Here is an 18405-nt window from a genome sequence, read left to right as displayed (position 1 = left end):
GCAAGGAGAGGACTCCACTTTCCAGAGAGATGAGAGGAAGGGAGGTGAGAACAGGGAGATGAGGGAGGTAGAACAGAGGAGGGAGAGAGACGGAAGGAAACGAGAGGAGAGGAAGGGAGGTGAGAGGAAGGGAGGTGAGAACAGGGAGACGAGGGAGGTAGAACAGAGGAGGGAGAGAGACGGAAGGAAACGAGAGGAGAGGAAGGGAGGTGAGAACAGGGAGACGAGGGAGGTAGAACAGAGGAGAGGAAGGGAGGTGAGAACAGGAGGGAGAGAGACAGATGGAAACGAGAGGAGTGGAAGGGAGGTGAGAACAGGGAGACGAGGGAGGTAGAACAGAGGAGGGAGAGAGACGGAAGGAAACGAGAGGAGGGGAAGGGGGTTGAGAACAGGGAGACGAGGGAGGTAGAACAGAGGAGGGAGAGAGACGGAAGGAAACGAGAGGAGAGAAAGGGAGGTGAGAACAGGGAGACGAGGGAGGTAGAACAGAGGAGGGAGAGAGACGGAAGGAAACGAGAGGAGAGGAAGGGAGGTGAGAACAGGGAGACGAGGGAGGTAGAACAGAGGAGGGAGAGAGACGGAAGGAAACGAGAGGAGAGGAAGGGAGGTGAGAACAGGGAGATGAGGGAGGTAGAACAGAGGAGGGAGAGAGACGGAAGGAAACGAGAGGAGAGGGGAGAGACTAAAGCGGGGGAAGAAGTAGTGAGGGAGGGATGAAGGGCAGGGGTGTGTGTAAAGTGAATGAGTAGGCTCCAGTGTTTACGTGCCCTGGGCCAGGGCCCTCTAAAGTGACTGTGTTGTGTTTGTGTTTCCCCTGCTCTGCTGCTGGCCCATATGAAAGAGCTCAACACTGCAGGTAAGTAGACTGGGATCTGCTCTGGGAAGCACAGGAAGAGCCCACAGCCCACTGTTTATGTTCCCGCGCAACTCGATATTGCTCGAGAGAGAGTGAGAGAGATGCGCGCACACACACACACACACACACACACACACACACACACACACACACACACATAGTTTCACATACACAGTTTTGGTTACACATACTGTACACATGGGTACGCCACGTACACATGCAGACACTTATACACTTGCATGTACTCAACACACACACAAACACAGGCTACATGTTACGGCTAAATAGTTGGGTGTCTAGTTCTGAGTAGCATGTGTTTATTTCTGTCTGTCCGTGCCTCTGTCTGTTCATATGTGCTCTGATACAGTAGATGTCCTCCCTTTTGATCAGTGACACACACACACACACACACGTTTCATCGCATCGATGACATCATTGCAGCTGCACAATGAACGGGATCCCTTACAGTCGCCCTGAGGTCAAATAAACAGAGTGGTCAGAGAGACTTAACACACACTCAGTGAGAAATCATGCAGTATGACTAGTGCTGGTGTAATCAGGCTGCTGGGGTTCCAGACTACTTCCATTATCCATTGAGAGAAGATGATTGACAGCACATGTTGCTGTGTGTGTGCTTAAAAGCAAAGATTTTAGGGAAAATGACAAATCAAATCAAATTTTATTTGTCACATACACATGGTTAGCAGATGTTAATGCGAGTGTAGCGAAATGCTTGTGCTTCCAGTTCCGACAATGCAGTAATAACCAACAAGTAATCTAACTAACAATTCCAAAACTAATATCTTATACACAGTGTAAGGGGATAAAGAATATGTACATAAAGATATGAATGAGTGATGGTGCAGAGCAGCATAGGCAAGATACAGTAGATGGTATCGAGTACAGTATATACATATGAGATGAGTATGTAAACAAAGTGGCATAGTTAAAGTGTATTACATAAGGATGCAGTAGATGATAAGAGTACAGTATATACGTATACATATGAGATGAATAATGTAGGGTATGCAAACATTATATTAGGTAGCATTGTTTAAAGTGGCTAGTGATATATTTTACATCCTTTCCCATCAATTCCCATTATTACATACTTTGGAGAAAAGTAGCCTACTCTCATAACTACTACAGAAACCCTCATAGGCCTCATATCAACCAGTGACCCCATAGTGAGGTCAGGTGTGTCGACCATGAGTTGGCCAACAGAGGGCAACAATGACAGCTCAGGTGAGACATAATACACACACACAGCCCATGCAGGTAAATGATTGTGGCGAGTGTGTCGTAACTCTGCCGTGGCAGCCTGAGAGTACACGGGGTGTCTGGGATACGGTGTGTGAAGAGGTGGGACCAGTTTAGATTTACAGGCAGGGCGTCCCCCTCTTCCTAACCACAGACACACACACACACTCTGTTTGTCTTTAGAGAGTGCCGACTAGTCAATGGCGGCTGGGAACCTGAGAGGGGAAAAATGTTTCCCCTAGTTCTTTCTGGTCGCCGTCTTCTCTCTTGCTATCATTCCCTCCTTCTCACTCCTTGCTTTTCTCCCTCCAGCTTTTCCCCTCAACTTCAGTCCCCCCCCCCCCCCCGTTGTTTTCGACCACACCCCTCATTGATGGCAGGACATTTAGTTTAGCTGATCCTGCAGCAATTGGGTTTAGTTGCCCATTGAAAGCATTTGAAGATTGTTTAACCATCACATTAATATTCTAGGAGTCTATGGGCCAACAGTGTGACTGTGGTCAAACGTCCTCTCGATTCGACACCCTTCAGTAGCCTCAATATGAGTTTGCACAGTTTAAAGATGCTTTTAAAAAGCCACATCTACAGGCTACTCTATAGAAAAACACAATGACAAAAAAAAGAGGGGAAGAGAAGGTTAGAGTGAGAGACAGAGAAAAGAAAAGGGGGAAAAAGAAGCGAGGGAAGGATAACTGAAGAGAAGGAGGTAGGGAGAACACCTTGTCTGAGTCCCTAAGGCTGTGATACGTTAGTGGTTGCTGCTACATGAGCCAGGGCGATGTAAAGCCCCTACAGTACACGGCTTAGGTTACCTGGCCAGACATAACAGGGAAGGATTATACTCTCACTGGCCAGTGATGGGCCTGGAAAAGACCCTGTGCGTTCTCTTCTTCCTTCTTTCTCTCAGCTCTCTTCCTCGAGAGCGAGCGATTCTTGCACTATGCCTCGGCTTGAACGCTTTTTATCTCTTTCCTTCCCTTTCCGTCTGTCTTTCTATTAATCTCTCTCTCCCTCTCTCTTTATCACCTTTCCCAAACTTTTCGCCATTTCTCTTTTCTCTCTTGTGAAAGGATGGAAAACAGAGTAAAAAGGGAATTTCCCCCTGAGCAGTCTCTTGCTCTCTCTCGGTCTCTCTCTGTTATTCCAGCCAGGCTTCTAGCCAGCTCAGCATCCTCAGCCAACTCTGGAAGAGTTATGGTTGGGTACCTCGGCCTGTAATGTTCCCCAGTGCTGTTTTAGGAGTTCCCTCAACCAGGGATCCTCCAAAAACATCCACAACTCGGTTATGTGAGATGTTTGTGTTGAGTCTCACTCACAGATTGGCTTCAGTGTAGTGAATATGCATGAAGTTATCTCAATCATGTTATTGAATGTGATGGGGTTTAAGAGGAAATGTCTGAAGGAAAAGTGTTTTTAAGGGGATTTTCTATCAGATGTAATTTGCCTTTGGGGATATTTTGAAGCGAACACTTCCTAAGCATGAAACACAGAGAATCTCATTTCCAATAGACTGCCAATAGGTACTTATCACAGCCAACAGTCATGAGCCAGTCACACTTCATATGCAATGTAGGCTATGGCATGGCAGCTAGGTAAGTGCACAGACACAATGCAAACCACTGTAGATAGTGTTGACATTATAATTAAATCACAATGGATTAGTTTCCATGAAACAGTTGCCTGTGTTAGCTGCACAGTTACTGCAGTGTCCTAGGCTAGCTAGCTATGTTGTGCTAGCTAGCAATATGTTAACGTTAGCTAAGCATTTGGCTATGGGCTGGCACTGGCAGTATGGGATTATGGAGAGTGAATTGCTAGGTAGTTATCTAGCTGTGGCCATCTGGCTAGTATTAACAAGGGCGTTCTACAAAAATAGCAACATTAACACAGCTAGCTAGCTAACATTGGAAACCATAAGCAACACACACAGACATGCATTATCAAACAACGCTACTGCCATCTTCTGGTTTGGAGTATTTTAACAAGGCTAAGTGGCTAACAACTTCAAGGTCTTTGCTGTGTGAACACAAACGAGATTGACTGCCAACACTCTGTTCAGAGGTGCTAAGTACTGTCGGCAGGTAAACGTTTGACAATCCTACCAGTGTGTCTGAGCTATTAGAGAGGATTCTTGAGAATTCAATTCACCGTTCCATCAGAGCCATGTCTTAACCACACACGCACCCGTTCCATCAGAGCCATGTCTTAACCACACACGCACCCGTTCCATCAGAGCCATGTCTTAACCACACACGCACCCGTTCCACCAGAGCCATGTCTTAACCACACACGCACCCGTTCCATCAGAGCCATGTCTTAACCACACACGCACCCATGATAGAGCACATTGTCTCATTCAAAGATTTGTCTCTCCAATTTTTAAGGAGCTGCACGTTTCACAAAACCTTCTCACATTCACCCTCTCAGGCATCCCAAGGGTGGCCCAGTGTAAGTTCTCCCTGCCCCTCTGTCTAGTCTGCTGCCCCTCTGCCCCCTCCAAGAACGCCAAGTACAAGATCACTGTGGATACCAACAAACCGCCCGTCAACCTCAGCGAGGTCTTCCCAGGTAACAGACCATAGAGATCTACCTGAGTCACCCCATAACCTGGTCTGTACCATAGACATCTACATGACCTGTTCTCCACTGGTTCCCTGTACACCCAGGGATAGTGGGAGAGTGGTGTTCTGTGAGAATAGGGGTTAAGTTTTAAGTCTGCTTGTCTTCGATAGTGTCAACTGCACGAAAGTGAGTGGCATGTATTTGCCCTGGAATGGAGAGTAGGTGGTATGTATTGATGCTGTTGATAGTGTGTGTGGGAATCTAGTCTACCTGCTGTTGGTGAGCAGGTCTCAGCCCTGGGAAGCAGCTCTGACTATCAGTCATTATCTGGACCTGGGCATGGCGTCTCCTACTACACAGGACCCCTGTCCCAGATTAGATGCTTGAAGATTGTGTGTGTGTGTGTGTGTGTGTGTGTGTGTGTGTGTGTGTGTGTGTGTGTGTGTGTGTGTGCTACACTGTGGGCAGATAAAGAACAATGTGATGTGCTCTGTTCACCTTGGCTGGCGTCCTGAGGAGAGATAAGCTGCCATATCTCTGTCTAACATCCCACCGATGGAGACCCCACTATACTGGCCCCTGAGAACCTCAGAGACAGAGTGTGTGTGGTAGGGAACCCATACCATATCTCTGCCTGACATCCCAACACTAGAGTCCACACTATACTCTCCCCTGATAACCTCAGAGACAGAGTGTGTGTGGTAGGGAACCCATACCATATCTCTGCCTGTCATCCCACCGATAGAGACCCCACTATACTGGCCCCTGAGAACCTCAGAGACAGAGTGTGTGTGGTAGGGAACCCATACCATATCTCTGCCTGACATCCCAACACTAGAGTCCACACTATACTCTCCCCTGATAACCTCAGAGACAGAGTGTGTGTGGTAGGGAACCCATACCATATCTCTGCCTGACATCCCAACACTAGAGTCCACACTATACTCTCCCCTGAGAACCTCAGAGACAGAGTGTGTGTGGTAAGCTTTCTCTACCCCCCCTTTTTCTACCCTCTCCAGAGCGCTACCGTATCCAGAGTGAGATTTTCAAGGACATCTGGCTGGTGGCTAAGGAGCTGGTGCAGCGCTTCGACCGCTACTTTGCCAAGCAGGGAGTCTTTGACTTCAGAATCAGCTTTGCAGGCCCTAAACCTCTGGCTGAGTACTTTGAGACTGTCCACCACCACTTTGAGGTGTGTGTTGAACACAGACACAACGGCCCACACACATTCATGTGTTGTGTTTGTAGGTACAGCTTTTGCCTGCAGTGTTAGAAAAACATTCTTTGTGTGTGTGGTGTGTGTGTGTGTGTGCGTGCGTGTAGCTGTGTGTGAGTGCAGAGAAGTACCAGGACCTCCTGTCAGAGCGGGCGGTCCAGAGCCACCCAACGCCGTCTCCTGACCCGCTTCAAAGACAAGACCCCCGCCCCCCTAAAGAACCTAGACACTCTGATGGAGGGCACCTACCGCCAGGTCAGACACACACACAGTAGACCAGGACACTCTCAGGCATGCACATAGCATTTAGAAACATGATGAAAGGAGAGTCTCTTCCCTCCCTTCTTCCCTCTCTTTTTTTTTGGAGGTGTTGATTTTCCCCTACCTCACACCGTATGGTGATTTACACACGCACGCACGCACGCAGGCAGGCAGGCAGGCAGGCAGGCAGGCAGGCAGGCAGGCAGGCAGGCGAGTGCACTAGTGTTGATTTACAGAGTGATGGGCCTACACTGCTGATTTATGCACTTCCTGCTGCTACTAAGGTTCTAGCTCCCACCCTATGGTATACTTATAGCAGACAAACAAACTTCCATAACCACACACACACAGGAATACACACACACAATTCCATGACCACACACACAGACAGGAATACACACACACAATGCCATGACCACACACACAGACAGGAATACACAAACATACACACCCATGCTTATGCAGGTGCACATACACATTTACTGTAAGCACATAAACACAAAGACATACACTACCGGTCAAAAGTTTTAGAACACCTACTCATTCAAGGGTTTTTCTTTGTTTTTAACTATTTTCTACATTGTAGAATAATAGTGGAGACATCAAAACTATAATAATAACACATGGAATCATGTAGTAACCAAAAAATTGTTAAACAAATCCAAATATATTTGATATTCTTCAAATAGCCTCCCTTTGCCTTGATGACAGCTTTGCACACTCTTGGCATTCTCTCAACCAGCTTCATGAGGTAGTCACCTGGAATGCATTTCAATTAACAGGTGTGCCTTCTTAAAAGTTAATTTGTGGAATTTCTTTCCTTCTTAATGCATTTGAGCCAATCAGTTGTGTTGTGACAAGGTAGGGGGCGGAGTATACAGAAGACAGCCCTATTTGGTAAAAGACCAAGTCCATATTATGGCGAGAACAGCTCAAATAAGCAAAGTGAAACGACAGCTCATTATTACTTTAAGGTCAGTCAATACGGAACATTTCAAGAACTTTGAAAGTTTCTTCAAGTACAGTCGCAAAAACCTTCAAGTACTGTGATGAAACTGGCTCTCATGAGGACCGTCACAGGAATGGAAGACCCAGAGTTACCTCTGCTGCAGAGGATAAGTTCAGTTGAGTAACCAGCCTCAGAAATTGGAGCCCAAATAAATGCTTCACAGAGTTCAAGTAACAGACACATCTCAACATCAACTGTTCAGAGGAGACTGTGTGAACCAGGCTTCATGGTTGTGGCAAAGAAACCACTACTAAACGACACCAATAAGAAGAAGACTTGCTTGGGCCAAGAAACACGTGCAATGGACATTAGACCTGTGGAAATTTGTCCTTTTGTCCAGAGTCCAAATTGGAGATTTTTGGTTCCAACTGCTGTGTCTTTGTGAGACGCGGTGTGTGTGAACGAATTATCTCCGCTTGTGTATTTCCCACCATAAAGCATGGAGGGGGAGGTGTTATGGTGTGGGGTGCTTTGCTGGTGACACTGTCTGTGATTTATTTAGAATTCAAGATGCACTTAACCAGCATGGGTTCCACAGCACTCTGCAGCGACATGCCATCCCATCTGGTTTGCGCTTAGTGGGACTATCATTTGTTTTTCAACAGGAAATGACCCAACACACCTCCAGGCTGTGTAATGGCTATTTTACCAAGATGGAGAGTGATGGAGCACTGCATCAGATGACCTGGCCTCCACAATCCCCCGACATCAACCAAACTGAGATGGTTTGGGATGAGTCGGACCGCAGAGTGAAGGAAAAGCAGCCAACAAGAGCTCAGCATATGTGGGATCTCCTTCAAGACTGTTGGAAAAGCATTCCAGGTTAAGCTGGTTGAGAGAATGCCAAGGGTGTGCAAAGCTGTCATCAAGGCAAAGGGTGGCTATTTGAAGAATCACTTTTTTGGTTACTACGTGATTCCATATGTGTAATATCATAGTTTTGATGTCTTCACTGTTATTCTACAATGTAGAAAATATTAAAATAAAAAAAAACCTTGAATGAGTAGGTGTTCTAAAACTTTTGACCGGTAGTGTATACATGCGCACAGACACACATACACACCCATCTATCTCTGTCGTCTAGGGGCGCCTTATCGCCCGATTAGACATTATTTACTAACTCGGTAGACGGGCTGTAATAAGAATGTGGGAGCATTTGTGTCTCGTGTGTGCGTGTGTGTGTGTGTGTGTGTGTGTGTGTGTGTGTGTGTGTGTGTGTGTGTGTGTGTGTACATTCTCTCAGTATTTTTCTCAGGTTCTGAGGTCAGGGTGATTGTTGCTGGAGCCTTCCTTTTTAAATTATGATTAAACAAAGAAACCTCATTTACAAACTTCTGTATGGTTGGAAGTGTGGGTCAGTGTGTTTGTGGTGTCATTATAGTGTGTGTGTGTGTGTGTGTGTGTGTCTGTTTGCCTTGATTTGAAGTTCCCATTGTGAGTGTGTGATGATGTGTGTGTCGACTGATGAGTTCCAACTGTGTGTGGATTACTGTATTAGTTGTGTGTGTGTGTGTGTGTGTGTGTGTGTGTGTGTGTGTGTGTGTGTGTGTGTGTGTGTGTGTGTGTGTGTGTGTGTGTGTGTGTGTGTGTGTGTGTGTGTGTGAGTGCGCGTTTGTGAGTGCGCGTGTGAATTTTGAGTGGTGTAGACTGTCTGACGTTGAAAAGTGATGGTCCCTTGCCGCCACTGTTTACAGTAGGGGCTCGTTTGGTGAGGCACTCTTTAACACTGTTCATTAGCTCTCTTACGGCTCTGGGAGTGGGTGACATCATGACATCATTAGATATTTAATGATTTAGTACTTAACCATTACTCCTATCTGAGTAGAACCATACAGAGCTCACACTGTAGATGCACTCCCCATAAGGTCCAATACGAGGTGTACTCATACCATCACCACAAGGTTCAAAACAGGTACAGTTTTAAAGGGACACTTACCTTACAAACTGGGATCAGTTTTGTTGCTGGCGAAGGGTCCAACATTCCCTTTTTCTTCACACTGGCCGAGTTGTCCAAAAATCTACTGTCCCGAACTGAATTTCTACTGGCCCGGACATGGTGTAGTTTTTCAATTCATTCGGGGTCATGCGGGCCCTTTAGGTCTCTATATCCAGCTAATAATGGGCTACATTTTGGTTACTATGATTAGGGATGGGTACTTTTAAATACTTTCACTATTCAAATAATAACATGAACGTTTTTAGGGGTGATATTCAGATAGTCGAAATGCATGTGTTTAAAATGGTTTTTATTAAACTTGATAACTTGCTTGCTTGCTTGCTTGCTTTGGTAGGTCTTGGGAGGAGAGGTTCTTCCCGGTGAGTTTGACACCGGAGCGAGAGAGAGGAAGAGAGAGGGTAGCCATACAGGCTCAAGCTAATTAGATAAACTTATAGATGCCATACTGCATCAAATTGATGTAAAGATGCGAGCTATGTTAGCCAGCTACAGTAGGTAGCTCGCAACCTAGATTAATTGAGGAAATGTTGCTGTGCTTTCTGTCCTTATCTACAACAACTATATGCAGATTGGTCCTTCTCATTTAACTAACTTAATTCCATACTTTCAATTCCATCTACATGAATACTCTTGCAAGTATTCAAATACTAACATCTGTTCAGATATCAGAATATTAAAATTACATTTTTGTTTCTAAAGTATACCATTTTGACAATACTGTTCTTGGCAGATATCAGTCTAAATGAACTGCATGTCCTAGTGCCAGCTAATGCTATTAATATATCAGTGTCTCTTTATGCCGCTAATGCTAGTTGATGCTGTCCCAGCGCTGCTGCCTGTCCCCTAGCATTACTAGAGCCCTGAGTGATTCTCTCTATACAGTATTGCTCTCTAGTCTGTCTAATGTGCTCCGGTGTCAGTCAGTCCATCCCTTCCTGCCTCCGCTTCCCGCCAGCGCCTGCCACCCACCGTTGATTCCGGAAGCTTCTGACACTTTATACGTACTGTAATGTATACACGCACCACATAATGGACGCTATCCACGGTCTACTGGGAAGAGTGATGCACGCGTCAAATGAATTATTCATATCTCTGGGTGGGTATGAGCTATGGTGGTTCTCATGAACTCAGCGCTTTAGATAGAGTTTATTACGGGTTGTCAGTCAAGAGTCTTCATCATTTGACATGCCAAATGTGTTTGTAAATGATGGTGGGGTTAAAAGTTGTTTTTAGCTGCAGTACGTGTCTTATTGTGCTGAGTCAGGGATAATGTCAAGGTACATGTGTACTTTGGATGAACTAAGTGCAGCATCGTCAAATGTCAGATTGGTAAATATTATGCATCTTATCTGTGGCTGTCGGTTAGGGGACTTCCCCTCATTAATGTTTGTGCATGTTGTTTGTCATCGAGAGAACAGAGATACTGTGAGAGGCCTGTGTGATTTTTCTGGTCTAGTGTACATTCATATAGAGAGGGATAATATTTCCTTTGTTCATTATTTCTTCATCTCTTCCTCCTATATTTTATTCATGAAGGCCAGATGCGTCCTGCTCTATAATGTGTATGTGAGCTGGCCAGAGGTGTCTGTTTCCTCCACTTTTTATTCTCACTACTTAAAAAAACATTACTCATCCTGGCCCCACGGTTTATAGTTCAGCCTGGCTCACCCTTTAACTCTCTGTTTGATTAATCTGTGGCAGGTATGGAGAGGTTAGCCAGAGGGCTATCTTAGCCTAGCCTTAGCATTCCTGGTTTTCTCCTCTGCTGTTGATCTCTGAGCGAAAGCACACTGCTGTCACTCGGGACCGGGAAAGACGTTTCTGGGTGGGGGGGATGCAGAGGGGAAGGAGGGTGGGCTGAGTGAAGGGGAATGCTCGGCAAGCCGTTTAAATATTTTTTTTTGCTGTTTATCTCAGGTAAAATGGCTACCGTGTTAGCGTTGGTGCGCTATCCTAGCGGGCAGCGGCGCTAGCTGTCTGGGAGCTGAGTTTGAGTTGAGCGGAGTCTCTGTAATTAGCCATTCAAAAGCAGGAGGTGGGACGCTTTAGTTTTGACTGACAGACCGCTTGGGGGCCTCTCGTTCCAGTAATGGAGGCTTCTTTTAGACAACGGCTGATTTATCTGTCCCCAAATGGAGCGCTAAACACGGCTAAACATGGCTAAACACGACTAAACACAGATCCCACTGTGTACGTGAGGCCCTCGCAATAAATGACTGGGGCTCTCTCTGAGCACTGTGTGTGTGTGTTTGCGTGCGTGTCCATTGAGATGTGTAAATGTGTGTTTCCTCAGTAAAATACCCCGGGGTCAGAAAAAAAAGGAGAAACAGAGGAACTCCCTCAGGTCCCCCTGACCTTTCATCTGCTATGCAAACACAGACCGCACCTGAGAGACTGCCTTTCAAATTGGCCTTCAAACACACACACACACACACACACACACACACACACACACACACACACACACACACACACACACACACACACACACACACACACACACACACACACACACACACACACACACACACACACACACACACACACACACACACACACACACACACACACACAGGCAGAGGATAAATGAACAGACAGCCTACCCCTCATGCACATTTAGGAGTCACTGGGGCCCTCCTCTATGAATGTCTACCATGTCAATGAATGACTGTCTTTCATATAGCTGACTGACATATAGGCATGTGTGTGTATAAGTGGGGGACAGATAGTGACTGATATAGAGGAGTGTGTGTGACACAGTCAAGCCTCTGGAAAAGCCTGTCTTTATAAATGTGATGTCATATTGAAACCAGTGTTGTGTGGAGATAGGCTTGTTACTGTTGGGAGATCATTTTATGGTCTTCTCGTAAAAATGTCTGAAGATGGGCATATCCGGGGACTCCTGTAGGATTTAACCTTTTCATTGCAAGGCCCATAAATAAATACATTTTTTCTGTGTACAATTCATTGATATAGTATTTAAATCAATATTTTAAAAAAAGTATTGAATGAGATGTAAATATCAATGGTCTTGGAGACCCACACCTCTGTACTGTACACATACATGGAGCAGAGGCCAGACAGAGATCGGCCAGACAGAGATCAGCATCTGGCAGTACCTCTTGGGTCAGAAGAATGTCGTCATGGAAAAGGCTTTGGTAGATTGCGGCACAAAATGTTTGCTAACACCCAATCTAGAGTAGGCAGTGTTTATTATCATAAGTGGTGTCTGTGACCAGATACTCAGGGAAATATCTATGATGTAAAATAATGGATGCCACACAGACTAGGGTATGTCCTAAATGGCACCCAAACAATAGGGTGTCATTTGGGACACTGATTATGAGTGGGTGGGGGTGTGTGTGTGTCGTCTCCTGCCCCCTCAGGCCATACACAGCAGGAGGGAGAGAGGAGAGGGCGTGGGACTGGGGTGCTTTATCTAAGAATGTCAAATCCCTGAGAGGAGCCACAGCAAAGCCCATCTCTGCCAGTCTGCACAATCCCCTCACACACTCACCACCCTCTGTCTCTGTTCCTATGGAGAAGGCCCAGGTGTTTGCCCAAAGGCAGATAGAGATGGGGGTTAGAGGAGGTCTGGGGTGTAAGGTACTGTACCTACTTGTAATGCTTCTGTCTGTGGGACTCCCCTGGGTGTGGTGGACTTTTATCACAAATATGTCTGGGTCTATTACTGGTGAGGAGAGAGCGAGCGAGGGGGGAGCGAGCAAGGGGGGAGCGAGCGAGGGGGGAGCGAGCGAGGGAGACTAAAAGAAACTGAGACAGAGAAATATTCCTGTCTTCCCCTCATCTCTTTTCCTTCATGACCACATGAGATGAAATCAAGGAAGTGTCAGTCAATCCAGTTCTGTTGTTTTCATTTAGAATCTGTTTCCTTGTGCCATTGCATGTGACTATGCAACACCTGTTAGAACATAGATGGACATCACCATACAGAATTACATAGTCGGATAGCCAGTTGAACAGCTTTCTCGGGGCTATCTGGATATTTTAGAATGTTTAGTCCCTTGTTGCTTACCACATCACATTCTCTCATTCTACTCTGTTGCTAAGAACACAGCAGCCATTCAATTAGCTCGCCATATTGGCTGGTCCATTAAGTATCGTAGAGATTAGTCCTAAAGAGATTAGCCCATTGTCTTTCTCCCTGTGCTTTATTAATCAAGAAATGTGTCATTTCCAGTATATTCTATACAGTCTAGTTCTACAGCATGCCATTAAACCAGAGTCATTTCCATGTGCTATAATGACAAAATTTAATTAATCCAGGTTCCCTACACTTCACTACACTCAACGGCTATCATTTCTCCAGTGCGTTCTATGCTTTTGATTTTTTTTTATTCCAATGTAATTTTCCCTGCACTTAAACTAAACCGGGCCATTTTCCCACTCCATTCTGTCAACTCTACATCTATGTCATTATCCCCAAGTTAGTTTTTCCTCTCCGGCTAAAGAATGTCATTTCTCCTCTCAGCGAGGGTGGGCTTAGCACATGCCACAGTCCCAGTGTTCCTCTGTGTTCCACAGATTTAGAACCCTAATCTCATTGTGTCTGCTGAGTGGCTCTTAGCGGCCTGAGTGGAGAGGGGATTCCACACTGTAAGGGAGCATGCCTTCTCCCACTGGTCCTTTGTTATTAGCCTCTCAGAGGTTAGCCACCAGCTAACGGGATTATATACACGGTGTAATTAAAGTGAGAAGCACTCACACACACTCCTGTACATCGGCAAGCACGCACGGACAGACAGGCGAGCATACACACACACCCTTGCCTCCACCACAGGTGCTCATTATCCCCAGGCCCACAGAGGCTCGTTATTGGGGTCTTTTGGGGATGTCTCACCCTGATGTCTGTCCCACAGAGCTGGGCTCCAGGCACCACTAAACCCCCGGATCTCCAGGAGGCCCTTGTCCTCCAGTCATACTTCGCTCACTCTCACTATACACTGTTTATATTATATATTTTTGTTACCATGTTGTAAGTGTTATATTTTAGTCATATTAACACTGAAGTGTGACATTGAAGTAGAAGTGTATAAACCTCACACACACACACACACACCAGTGTTGGCACTAGCAGTGTTTTCTCTCGCTCAGCTAGCACTCAGGTTTCCGTGTCACGGCCCTCTCCTCTTGATTCCGGGAATTCAATGGCAGGACCAGAGATGCTTTGGAAACGGGTCAATGACTGTGTTTCTGAAAATATATACTGCTGGATAGCCTTCAGTAGATTGTGTGTGTCTGCGTGCGTAATCAAACATTTGAACTGTGTGTGTATAGTGTTTTTCAGAATTTAGCACACAGAGATGATTTACCAAATGAGTCCATGTACAGTACATATGTATCAACAGACCTCTTGTGTTAAAGCTGTACGTCATTTACCTCGTTGACTTACCTCATTTACCTGTGTACCTGTTAGCTCCATCACGACAGTCCTCACTGACTTCCTAAGGGAACACAAGGGATTATGAGTGATGTCATGAAAGTGAAGTGCTTCTGTACCGTAGGTGAACCCACACCACCTTCCTCTCTCCTGGGAGACACACACACACACACACACACACACACACACACACACACACACACACACACACACACACACACACACACACACACACACACACACACACACACACACACACACACACACACACACACACACACACACACACACACACACACAGTCCCTATCTGTCTCTGGCTCCGTCTGCCAGCTTGGGGAGACCTGTTGTAGACAGCAGGGAGATAGACAGTGGCAGAGGACAAAGAAACAGCAACAAACATGCCCTGCCTGGGGCTTTATCTACAGGGACAGAGGAACTCACTATTACTGTCCTGTACTGACTGAAGTGTTTTGCTCATACGAGACAATTGCGTTGCTTAACATGTAACATGTGGTTATGATTTTGCATGCTGATCACTTGTTGCAGGTGCGTGTGTGTGTGTATAAAGGCTAGTCTAACCCTGTGGTCTGTAAAGACTGCTACATACGTTGGCTGCAGCAGCCTGGTTCACGCGACACTGCATGTTGATAATTCTACTGATTTATCTTCTTTGGCCCCAGTGCATGAAATGAATGGGTGTGTCTGTTTCATGAGCCCAGACACACACACACACACACAGCATTCCAACAGGCTTATGGCCAATGGTGGAAATGTACTACATAGCATTTATTCATGAGTGATAATCTAGATCATATTTGTTGAGGATATAGACAGAACTGCTATCGCAACGTGTGGGAGTGTGTGTGGACTTGCACATAATCATATTCTGGAAAAGGTTCTGCATAATGTTTGTACAGTGCAGTATGTGCCTTTGCATTTTTGTACATGCATCTGTGCGTATGTTTGCTTGTGTATATATGTGTGGGTGCATACTTGTGTGTGACTGATCACTTCTCCAATAGCGCTTTCTCCAAAGTCAACATGTCCTGCCGCTGCGCTCTCTTTGCACTGTGTCTGCCGCTTCCGCCCTCAGACAATGCCCGTTTTTATAAGATTACAGATATTTACTCTGTAATCAGTGGGAGAAGGCGTGTGTGTGTCGCGACGCCACGGCTAGGATATTTATCTTGTTGCAGTAAATTCCCAGAGTTCCCCTCGTTTTTTTCTTCTATTTACTCACCGTGGCCTGTTCAAAGAAGACCATTGAGAGAAAAGCAAACGTGCAAATAGGGCTGTGTTTGAGGGATGTCGAGACATGGCCGAGGTCTGTGAGCATGCGTATACATTTCAGTGTGTGTGATGCATGGTTATATGTGTGTGTTGGGAGGGGAGAGGTAGCAGGACAATGCCCTCACTGTGGCCTTCCTCGGGATTAGCATTAGAAAGGGAGGAGGGGAATGGTAAATCATTTTACTGATGGTGATCATTAGCCTCGTTAGCATTATGGTAGCATTAGCATTTCTTACATTGACATTTCATTAGCATTTGTAGCATCATGCTTCCAGTAGTGTTTTTAATCTAGCTACAGGACCAGGACCAAGGCCCTAATTTCCATCTAATGGCTGGCTTGTGTTAGTGTGTGTGTGTATATGTTTGTGCGTGTGTGTCTGCCAAAGGTAGACTGGTTACTCGGGTCACTGGTCTGGACTGCTTCAAATGTATGGCTTCCTCTGTGACCCCTTGGGAGGTTTGTGTGTGTGGACTGTGAATATTTGAGGTAGGTATTTTACTAACTTTCATCTCTCTCTCTTCTCTCTCTCTCTCTCTCTCTCTCTCTCTCTCTCTCTCTCTCTCTCTCTCTCACACTCACACACACACACACACACACACACACACACACACACACACACACACACACACACACACACTAGTCCTTACACTCCCTCCCTTGCCCCTTCCCTTCCTTTCGCTCTCTACTATTGGCATCCTAGTGTTTCCCTGAATTAGCCTCCCCCTTTCTCCCAAGGCGACTGTAAATGCCTTTTTCTGTTTTATGTCATTCATATATATGTTTGATATATATATTTCCACAGAGACTTCCACACAACATGGATATATTGATAGATTTATTTAAATATTAATCCAGCCACAGAGTTCTGCACATGTCAGAGCCTTGCTAATGTGCCCCAGTGGAGCCCAACCAGCTCACACACACACACACACACACACACACACACACACACACACACACACACACACACACACACACACACACACACACACACACACACACACACACACACACACACACACACACTCGCTCCCCATTTCAGGGGTCAGAAACATGTCAGCAGAGTCCACTTTCAGGAAACATGATCGCAGGGCTAAGTGGAGGGGATAAGTCATATGGACTTACGTAAACCAAACCACCACAGAGTAGAGGAGGGAAGGGAGAGAAAGAGAGAGAGAGAACCTTATGGCGTTGCCTTATTAAAGTGACACCGTTTAGATTGTATGAAGTCTGTTATGATGCCGTGATGGAGAGGGAGAGCCTCTCATCCTCTACATATGTTTCTCTATGGTCTTCAAGAATGTTCTAGCCCAGCTTATCTGCTTCAGCCACTTGGTTAATCCTGAAGCCATTGGTTAGTTAAATGAGATGCGTTTGTGCCAGGATAGAACACAAACACGCAGCCATGGGCTCTCCTGAAAACCATAGTTGAGAAATACTGCGGTGTACCCCAAACTGATCGTCCCTTACCTTGTCTAACCTCTGGTCTGGGAGTGGCGTTTGTGTGTGTTTGGGTTTGTGTTTTCCAGTGTCTCTCTCTGTTTGATGCTAATTTGTAGCCAGGATCTGCAATGTTGTGTCTGGCTTAGATTTGATGTCCTTGTTTTTGTCTCGCACACAAACAGATAGACAATGCATGAGTGATTGAGCAAGTACACGCACACACGCACACACGCACGCACGCACACACACACACACACACACACACACACACACACACACACACACACACACACACACACACACACACACACACACACACACACACACACACACACACACACACACACACACACACACACACACACACATATACATCCAAGTATCTCACTGAATAACTAGCTTTCAAGTCGAGGGATTATAAAAAGCTGATGCGTTTTCTGATTAGTGGGGGGATTTAACACTATAAAGGAACATAAGCACGTTTTAGTTGTCTTGTTAGATTTCCACTATTGTGTTTCAAGCATTGACTTGCTAATCAGGTCTTGTGTCTCTTTGGGAAGAAAGAACAAAAAGATAGACAAGGCAAGGGATCACCCAATGGACCAGTGGTATTTAGTTTCTGGACAGAGAGCGTGTGCATCCTGTATTCATGGGTTTGTATGTGCAGTATGTGTGTGCACAGTGTGCGTGTCTATGAATTCAATGATGTGTGTGAGTGTGTGTGTGTGTGTGTGTGTGTGTGGGTGTGGGTGGGTGGGTGTGGGTGTGCGCGTGCAGCCTGGGAGGTGAGTGTGAGCTGTTAATGACAGGCCAGGGGAGTGTGTGTGCTAAAATGACTAGAGAAAAGTCCTGTGTGATTAGAGGCCTCAGTTAGCCTGGCTGAGGCTAAATATGGAAACCGTATGGAGAGAGACTAAATACTGTCCACTGACACACACTATCCCAATGACCAATGACAGAGCATCGTCCGAGTATGCTCACTAAGCACTTTAGTATGTCTGTGTGTAAAAACTGCTGCTCTGTACTTCACTATGTTGTTGACACTGTATGTCTGTGTGGATGTATGTCTGTGTGGATGTATGTCTGTGTGGATGTGTTGCAGGTTTGGACCTTTTGACCTTTGCCTGTTGTTTTGTGTAAGAGAATGA

At 45.8% G+C, this 18405-nt stretch overlaps 1 pseudogene; it reads left to right on the top strand.

Annotated features, from left to right (window-relative positions):
* LOC135521602 (protein PTHB1-like) overlaps positions 1–18405 on the top strand; it is a 246567-nt pseudogene that overhangs the window by 51677 nt on the left and 176485 nt on the right.

The sequence above is a fragment of the Oncorhynchus masou genome, chromosome 30 (genome assembly GCF_036934945.1).
Source record: "Oncorhynchus masou masou isolate Uvic2021 chromosome 30, UVic_Omas_1.1, whole genome shotgun sequence".
Lineage (NCBI taxonomy): Eukaryota > Metazoa > Chordata > Actinopteri > Salmoniformes > Salmonidae > Oncorhynchus > Oncorhynchus masou.
Note: the sequence above shows the minus strand (reverse complement) of the source record. Positions and strands in the feature narration are given on the sequence as shown.